The sequence below is a fragment of the Quercus lobata genome, chromosome 5 (genome assembly GCF_001633185.2).
Source record: "Quercus lobata isolate SW786 chromosome 5, ValleyOak3.0 Primary Assembly, whole genome shotgun sequence".
Classification (NCBI taxonomy): Eukaryota; Viridiplantae; Streptophyta; class Magnoliopsida; order Fagales; family Fagaceae; genus Quercus; species Quercus lobata.
The window spans coordinates 22,381,179-22,389,852 of record NC_044908.1 but is presented as its reverse complement, the minus strand read 5'-3'; the positions used below and the strand labels follow the sequence as shown (position 1 = coordinate 22,389,852).

At 31.1% G+C, this 8,674-nt stretch overlaps 1 pseudogene; it reads left to right on the top strand.

Moving 5' to 3' along the window:
* Positions 1–3,533: 3,533 nt before the first annotated feature.
* Positions 3,534–6,789, top strand: LOC115988326 (annotated as a pseudogene).
* The last annotated feature ends 1,885 nt before the right edge of the window (positions 6,790–8,674 follow it).

Here is an 8,674-nt window from a genome sequence, read left to right as displayed (position 1 = left end):
CGTATGAATAGTTTTATAAAATAATCAAAGTTAAAAATTAAATAAGACACATAATATATTACAATTAGTCGAGCATAAGGTATAATATAAAAGGTAGAATGGAGGATTCTAATTCCGCGTTAGAATTTCTTTTCCAATGATTTGACACCCATTATTATACAAAGAGAGTTAGTGGCAGAAAAACAAAGGAGACTAACGAGTTAGCACCATTATCATACGAGTTAGGCAAAGAGACATGGAGGTAGTGGGGAGAAGAGACTAATTTTCGGGGTTGCCCATTAAAAAAATTATTTTAAGAAGTTAATGAAAGTCTTCCATTTCCATTACAATTTTTTGATTGAAAGAAAAGAAGACCCATTATTAGTCCAGGCCTCCCACTCAAGCAATGGCAGACCCATTCAGTCCAAGTCTCCCACTCAAGCAAAAGCAATGGCAGACCCCAGCAATGGCAGACCCATTCAGTCCAAGTCTCCCACTCAGTCCAAGAAGACCCATGATTGAAAGAAAAGAAGACCCCATTAATTACAAGTTTCACTTGGAGTATATATGTTAATTTTTTTTAAATATTTATAATATGTCGCATGGCAGAGGGAGCAAGAGTAAAAAATAAAAAATATATTTGATAAAAAAAAAATGAAAGAATTAGTGCTTTTAAAACAACAATTAGTGTTTTTTTTAAGTCATAATTAGGATCTCATATAGGCCTTTAACCAAAACAATTATTAATAAATTTATTTACAATAATAAAGCAAATCGGTAAAGAATTAATATAAAAAACCAAAGTATAATTAATTTTAGTCTTTTTTTTTTTAAGAGAGTTTCAACTTATGGTGTCCACTCTTAATGATAGTTCTTTATCATTAGACCAAGACACCAATGAATTTTTGGTGTATGTATGACGCGGGGACAAATTAGGTACGAAAGTGTTTATACTATGTTAAAGAAAAGCATAAGACTATTGAATAGCAAACAGAATCGTTTGGTGATGAAAGCATGTTATTAAAAAAAACAGTGTAGTCAGATGCTTTAAATTACATGCATGTACGTAAAGAAACGGTGTCGCATGGCTAAAGTGACTCACGAGAGGGATCACGCGAGGCTTATAGAAGTTTGTTAGTACAGTTAGACATGTGTATGTCTCTAATAGACCAAATGTAAACAGAGTGGACTCTATTTCAAAGCAGTTAGCTCTGGTTTAGTGAGTTAGTGATATTTTTCCTTCTCTTAGTCTCAGATTACTGTATAAATAGAAGAGCTTAATCATCCTGTAATTTTTTCTATTTTCCAATAATAAAGATCTCAGATTCCATCATTCTATTTAGAGAGCGGCTTTTAAGTTTTGACAGGTATCAGAGCTTTCATTTTGCTCATCCATAACTTCTAACGTTAAGTTTAATACTACTATTCCTACAAATATAAGCAATTTTGACAAGCACGCTGCTACATCCATACCTATTCCAAATTTGTCTTCTCTATAGTTCCATTCTTGGACCATAGTTCAATTCATATAATATTAATTATGTAGAGTTACAGAGCTTTGAGCTTTTTATTTTTATTTTTATTTTTTCGTGTTCATACTCGTCCAACCTTCATGGTTAGCCCTTGCATGAGTTTGCATGTTCTCTTCTTCTCTATATTGAGCTTGTATCATTTTCTCCATAATCTATTGCATCAGCTACTAACGATAGAGGAGGGAATTAACATTTAGTTCCATCCGCTTCATTGCCTGATCTATAACCTGTTCTGATACGAATTCTTGAGGACGCAATTTTGTTATTAATTGGTTGCTTTGACCAATTCAAAATAATTTATTTGAATATATAAAAGTAGACCCAAAATGACGTTACTACTTACTAGATCCTATGACGCCATATTGCAGTCAACTAATCTGTTCTCTAGGCTGCGGAGAAATTACAATTAACGTAATATTCAAATAATGAGATATTAAAATCTGTCTAGTAGTCTATTGATTTTTCTTAGTAGTCCATATCAAATCCAAAGTTTTCAAAATGTGGCTGCCATATTCTTCTATACATCATTAACTAATTATGGTACTTCAATTACATCATTCAAATTCAGAAACGAGGACTTGACTATATTGAGAGTATAATTTCTACTTGTTAATTCACAGGGTCAGCTTAACGAATTTGGAGGCCCTAGGCGAAAGCTTTAAACGGGGTCTTTTATTATAAATTCATATATTTTTTTCAATTAAAATTTATTTTTCTTGCTTTTTGAGAGGTAAAATTATTAATTAAATTTTTGCATTCAAGTTCTACCAACATTTCTTTTTCAATTGATAATATAGGTAGAATAATATAAATTTAATGTATAAAACAGTAGAACCTGGTTTATCAAAAGCACAATTATAGTTTTACTTAATATGATCACTTTACACTTTAAACTTGCACAAAAAAAATTAAAAGTAATATTAATACAAAGTAAATTATTCTAAATTTATAATTTTGTTATCAATACTTTTTTTTTTTTTTTTGGTAGCAAAAAACCTTTTTTTTTAGCAAAATGTGTAGGATTGGATCTACTAAGATTGACCCACTAGCAAAATAGGTAGAACTCAACTTGATTCACTCATTCACTAAGACTAAAAGTCCATCACACTAAATCTGATTTCTTAAAAAAAAAAAAAAAAAAAAAAAAAAAAAAAAAAAAACAAAACAAAAGCAAAACTTGTAAGGCTGTCTTAAACATGTAAGAGTAAAAGACTAAAACATGTGAACTCTTTTTCACTTTAAAGGACAAAAACAGTAAGAGTGTAAGTGGCTTCTAGAATCTAGAGAAATCTAAAGAAATCTAAGAGACTAAAAAGTCTAGAGAAATTTAAGGGTCCGGATCATGCCATTGGCTTCTAGAGAAATCTAAGGTTCTCTTTTTCACTTTTTGTAAAGTAAATTCTTTAAGTCTTTTTGTTTGTTCTCTTGCTGGCACTGTTTGTACTCTTTACTCAGCAGCAATGAGCAATAGCAAAGCAAACTCCTGCAGATATGGTGATTGCATTAGCCTTCATGTTACTTCAATGTGAGAAATGGGCCTCTCTTTTTTTCTTTTTTCTTTTTTAGATGAGAAAAGGGCCTTTTGTAATCTTTTCTTTTGCAAACTAAAGATATTGATGACATTAGCCTTCATGTCACTTTAGTGTGAGAAACAGTTTTAGTTTTTTTTTTTTTTTCTTTCTTCAAACGGGAAAACAATTTTTTTTTTTTTTTTTTTTTTTTCAGACGAGAAAACAATATTATATACTATATTATTACTACTTGGGGGCCCTCTTACAAGTGGGGGCCTTAGGCGGCCGCCCAAGTCGCCTATAGCTTCAGTCGGCCCTGTTAATTCAAACCATTTAACTTTATTTTATCTGATAGGAAAAAAAGAAAACACTCCTGCCTATTTGTCAATCTATATATGATGTCATATACTTTGCCTATATAAAGAGCCACTAATTCTCTCCATAATAACCAATCCTAAGTTCCACCTATACTACTAGCATCTGCTACTCCTCCTTAGTACTATAGCTAAAGATGTGGTCAGTAGTTTGGCTTTCTGTAACTAGCTTACTTATAGTGATTGCCACACATTGGCTTTATAGGTGGAGGAACCCTAAATGTAGTGGAAAATTACCTCCTGGCTCTATGGGCTTTCCACTTATTGGGGAGACCCTTGGACTTCTTGCGTCAAGCAAGTCGATAGACACACCACCTTTTATCAAGAATAGGATGAAGAAGTAAGCCCACGATAACCCATGCAATGTTTTTTTTGCATCTCATCTAATTTGTTTTTCACATTTCTGTTGCAGACTTTCCATTTCCCCATCTCATTTTAGATATGGGTCATTATATTACACAACCACATGCATTTTTGTTGGCTTTCATTTTGATAACTTATTTTCCTTATTTTTTTGGGTCATTTTAGATATGGTCCAATATTTCGAACAAGCTTGGCAGGAAGACCAGTTGTGGTATCATCTGATCCTGAATTCAATTATTATGTTTTTCAACAAGAAGGAAAATTGGTTGAAAGATGGTATATGGACTCCTTTGCAAAAATTCTCCACCAAGATGCAGCAAGAATTAATGCTCACAAAAATGTTCATAAGTACCTTCGAATGTAATCTTGGGTCATTTTGGTCCTGAGGCTCTCAAGGAAAAGATGCTGCCACAGTTAGAGGATGCAATAAATAAAAGGTTACATGGTTGGTCCAAACTACCCAATTTGGAAGTGAAAAGCAGCACATCAGCGGTAAGCTTATATAATTGATCCTGGTAATTATTTTAAATGGAACTTATATTTTAAACTTCCAAGACATAACCTTTTCAAGAGGTACAAAATAAATGGGAAAAAGGAGATAAAATTGTATATATGGACCCATGGTCTATATATAAATAATCTTAAAATTTTAGTTATTTTCATGAAACAATGGTTAATATTAAAACATTTGAGAATACATTATTATGATCATTATGGGTTCCGTACTCTCAAAGAACTTGATGCCACATACAAACACACACACACATTATAATGGTGTCCCACCCATTTTTAGTTGCTAATGAAGCCTGAAAAAATTGTTTAAGGATCATTATATGTTCCTTCTTAGCATTTTGAGTACTTGAAGTTGAAGTAGCTACTACAAAATACATATTTTTCTTTCTTTAACAACTTATTTGTTGATCATTTGCAGATGATCTTTGATTTTACAGCAAAGCAATTATTCAGTTTTCAGGCAGACAAATCAAAGGAAGATATTTGTGAATCTTTTACTAACTTCTTGCAGGGACTTATGTCATTCCCTATTAATATCCCCGGTACTGCTTATCATAGGTGTCTACAGGCAATTTCCTCAAACTTGATCCTTATAAATTTCAAAATCTATAACGTCCTTCTCATATTATATGTGAATATAATCTAATACATTTATTCAATTGTCATACAGAACCAGAAGAAAGCAATAAGCATAATAACTAGCGAACTAGAAGAAAGAAAGAGTAATCCAGAAATTTGCAAAGGAGATTTTCTTGATCAGATTCTGGCTGACATGAAAACAGAGACGTTCTTGACAGATAAATTCGTCATCTACATGATGTTTGGGCTTCTCTTTGCTAGCTTTGAGACCATATCGTCAACTCTTACTTTAGCCATTATGTTAATTAATGACAACCCAAAAGTGATAAAAGAATTAACGGTTAGTGACACAAAGAAGTTCCAAAATTTTACATAACATAGATTTAGAAGAAGCTTTTTTTTGTGTTTAAATGTTAATATTACTTAAAAATGTATATATTATTCTTAGGATGAGCATGAAGCAATTCTTAAGAACAGAGAAGATGTCAATTCTGGACTTACATGGAAGGAATACAAATCCATGACTTTTACTCATAATGTGAGTAGATAGATACTCCCCCTTTATTTTCAGGCACACAATCTTTCTTTTTAATTTTTAACAAAGAACTTCAAGCTATTGGCTACGATTCTTACAATCTAATGAATTGGAACATATAGGTTATCAATGAATCGCTTAGACTTGCTAGTGTTGCTCCTGGGATTTTGAGAAGAATCCTCCAAGACATTCAAGTAAATGGTAAGTTCAAAATTAAATTGGTTGACTTGTCAACATATTATGTCCTTTTTTCTTTCCTCTATTTTGGGGGGTGTTGGGGATAGCCAAACCAATAAAAAGCGAATCATTTAATACAAAAACTATTTGTTTCACATGACTTTTTATGTTATATTATTTTGTTATTAGACCATGTTAACGGATGTTGTTAGAACATTTACTAATAAAGGATTTTAGAAAAATTTTACTACCAATTTCATGAGAAATATAAAAAAATGTAAAAAGAATTCATTGATTTTTTTTTTTTTTTTTTTCCATAAAAAACTTCTAAAAATGTTTCTTAAACTAACATTCTTAAAGAATTTGTTAACTTTTTTCCATATTAAATAACTAGTTTTTATTGTTGCAAAGTAACAAGTTTGTTGTACTTCAAAAGTGCTTAATAATTACTCTCGGTAGCTAGTATCATTGTAATTAGTTGTTGTCTTAATTATAATGCAAGTCAGAGAATATAAGACATGCACGTTCATTATGAAATAAGTTGAGAATAATAGGAGGCACGTTGACTGTAGGATATACAATTCCAAAAGGTTGGGCGCTTATGGTAGTTCCAGCCGCCCTTCAACTAAACCCAAGCACTTATGAGGATCCTCTAACCTTCAATCCATGGAGATGGCAGGTGGGTTGGTTTTTGTTTTGTCTTTTTTTCCAGTTAAAATCTTGATATATACTCATCATGGACTAATTAGTTTTGGTGAGAATCCTTAATCTTTGTTCCTATATTTGACTAATCTTTCATTTCATTATGGGATTAAAGAACATCTCAGCAAATGTGTCAGCAAAGAATTTCATACCATTTGGGGCAGGCATGACATCATGTGCAGGAGCCGAGTTCAGCAAAGTTCTAATGGGTGTTTTCTTTCATATCTTGGTCACCAAATACAGGTACTTTATTTCTTATTCTTACATGCATTATGCAGCACTTAGACAAGTTGAACAAAAACTGATTTTTATTTTGTTAATTTATTGTATTTGAATTATGGCTGATTAAGGATGACTACAATCAAAGAAGGAGAGGTGATTCGATCCCCTGCTTTAGGATTTGGAGATGGTTTTCATATTCAGTTTTCAGCAAAGCATGGATGATTTATAGAGCTTAATACCGGATCTCGACATTTACTGTACAACAAAATAAAAAAAAAAGATCCCTAGTCAAAAAAATCATCGTTTCCATGTATAAATGTTAATAAAGTTGACGATGTTGGTCACACTTTGTCTTTCACTTACACAGTTACACTAAATAAAAAGAATTTCTTTTAGTATTTTTAATTAAGCTCTTGGTCTCTGTATGTTTACAAGAATGAATGTGTGCCTGACCGTATATTTCATTAAATGATTTTTTTTTTTTTTTTTTTCTACTAGATCTTCTTACAATGTGAAGGTGGTAGTCTTTGGTCAGAAAAATACAATTTATGCAGTTATAAATAAGAAAATACTGCAGTCATACGTGTGACACAAGCAGTGCTATAACATTAATAAAAATAAATAAATAAGCAATGTTACACCCTTCCCAGACCAACAAAATGAATGCTCCATGGAACGCTGGATATGATCAATTTGTTTTTATTCGATAATTACAAATGGGGAAGAAAAGATTAAGACATTGGACAGCTTCGTTGAAAATATAAAAAATGTGACTGACCAAGGCTTTGATATGATTAGTAATTGTATGCTTTTTGTGACTTTCCATCCAAATAAAATCGTACTTTCTTTCCATGAGTAGTAGCGAAACTTCAGCCGAAACTTTGGGCAAGGCTTCGTAAAATGGGGGAAAATTTTATGAATAAGTGATTTTGATTGCTCTCTTTAAAAAAAAAATAATAATAAATGTTAAGAGTCATTAAGCTTTCCCATATTTGACATAAGAATACAATCTATGGAGGCCTTTGGGAATTAGGGATACAAGATGTTGTAGCACGCAAGAGAATAAATTTAAGATAGTTAATTACTGTATCTATGCAAGGCACGTGATCCTTATTCAAACATTTGGACTTTGCTCTAGAATTTGAGACTTACTGCTGGCTAGGTCAATGACATGCCTAAGTTACAAATAAAATAATAAAATATGGAAGACCTCTTCCTTTCCTTTCTTCTACTAAAAATAAAAATAAATTAGAATTAGGAAAACAAAAATGTCTCTAACGTTTCTGTCCAAGAACTATTCTTATCACAACTTCTACCGCACATTTGTTTTATAACTATTTTACGTGATAGGCTATGACATTTGTCACATTGGAACTATGGCAAAGTTGTATCACAAAATGTTATGGTCTTAGATTTTCTTGGCCAAAAAAAAAAAAAAAAAATTATATCCCACTCTTCTATTTATTTATTATTTTTTTTAAGACTTTAGCTATTTTATAAATAAATAAAAATAAATAAAAAGTGAAAAGAATATGTAATAGTTGAAAATTTGTAATTGGTGGAATATGAAAGGTAAGACATAAAGTTTGTACGTGTTCATGGATTGAGATTGTATGGTGCAATATTTTTAAGTGAAGTGTTACGTCTACATTATTTTTACAACAAATCATAAGTGGTAAGTTGTTATTGGTTCTAATTTGAAGCCACCTTTAAAATTAGAGAAATATTACGTCTACAATATTTTCACAACACTTTCATAACAAATCATAAGTAGTTAGTTGTTATTAGTACAAATTTGAACCTACCACTGAGATTACTTTTTTTCCCTAACAATAACAACTAATAATAACTTACCACTCAGGATTTGTTATGAAAATATTATAGACATAGTATTTTTCTTAAAATTACCTTTTTTTTTCCCATCAATAATAGCTAGTAACAACTTGCTATTGGATATTTTTATAAAAATATCATATTTTATTTTAATACTCATTTATGTGAATTGAGGAAATCAACTTAAGTGTACAGCTATTTCTAAATTATTATATGTTATAATAAGTTACAATATATACTAGCATTTACTATTTTGTTAAATAGAAAGTCAAAATAGTTGGCAATATTTCAAATAGGGCAAGACTTGGGTACAGCACTTAGGTACTGTTTCTTATATTTCATTCTTAAGATTCT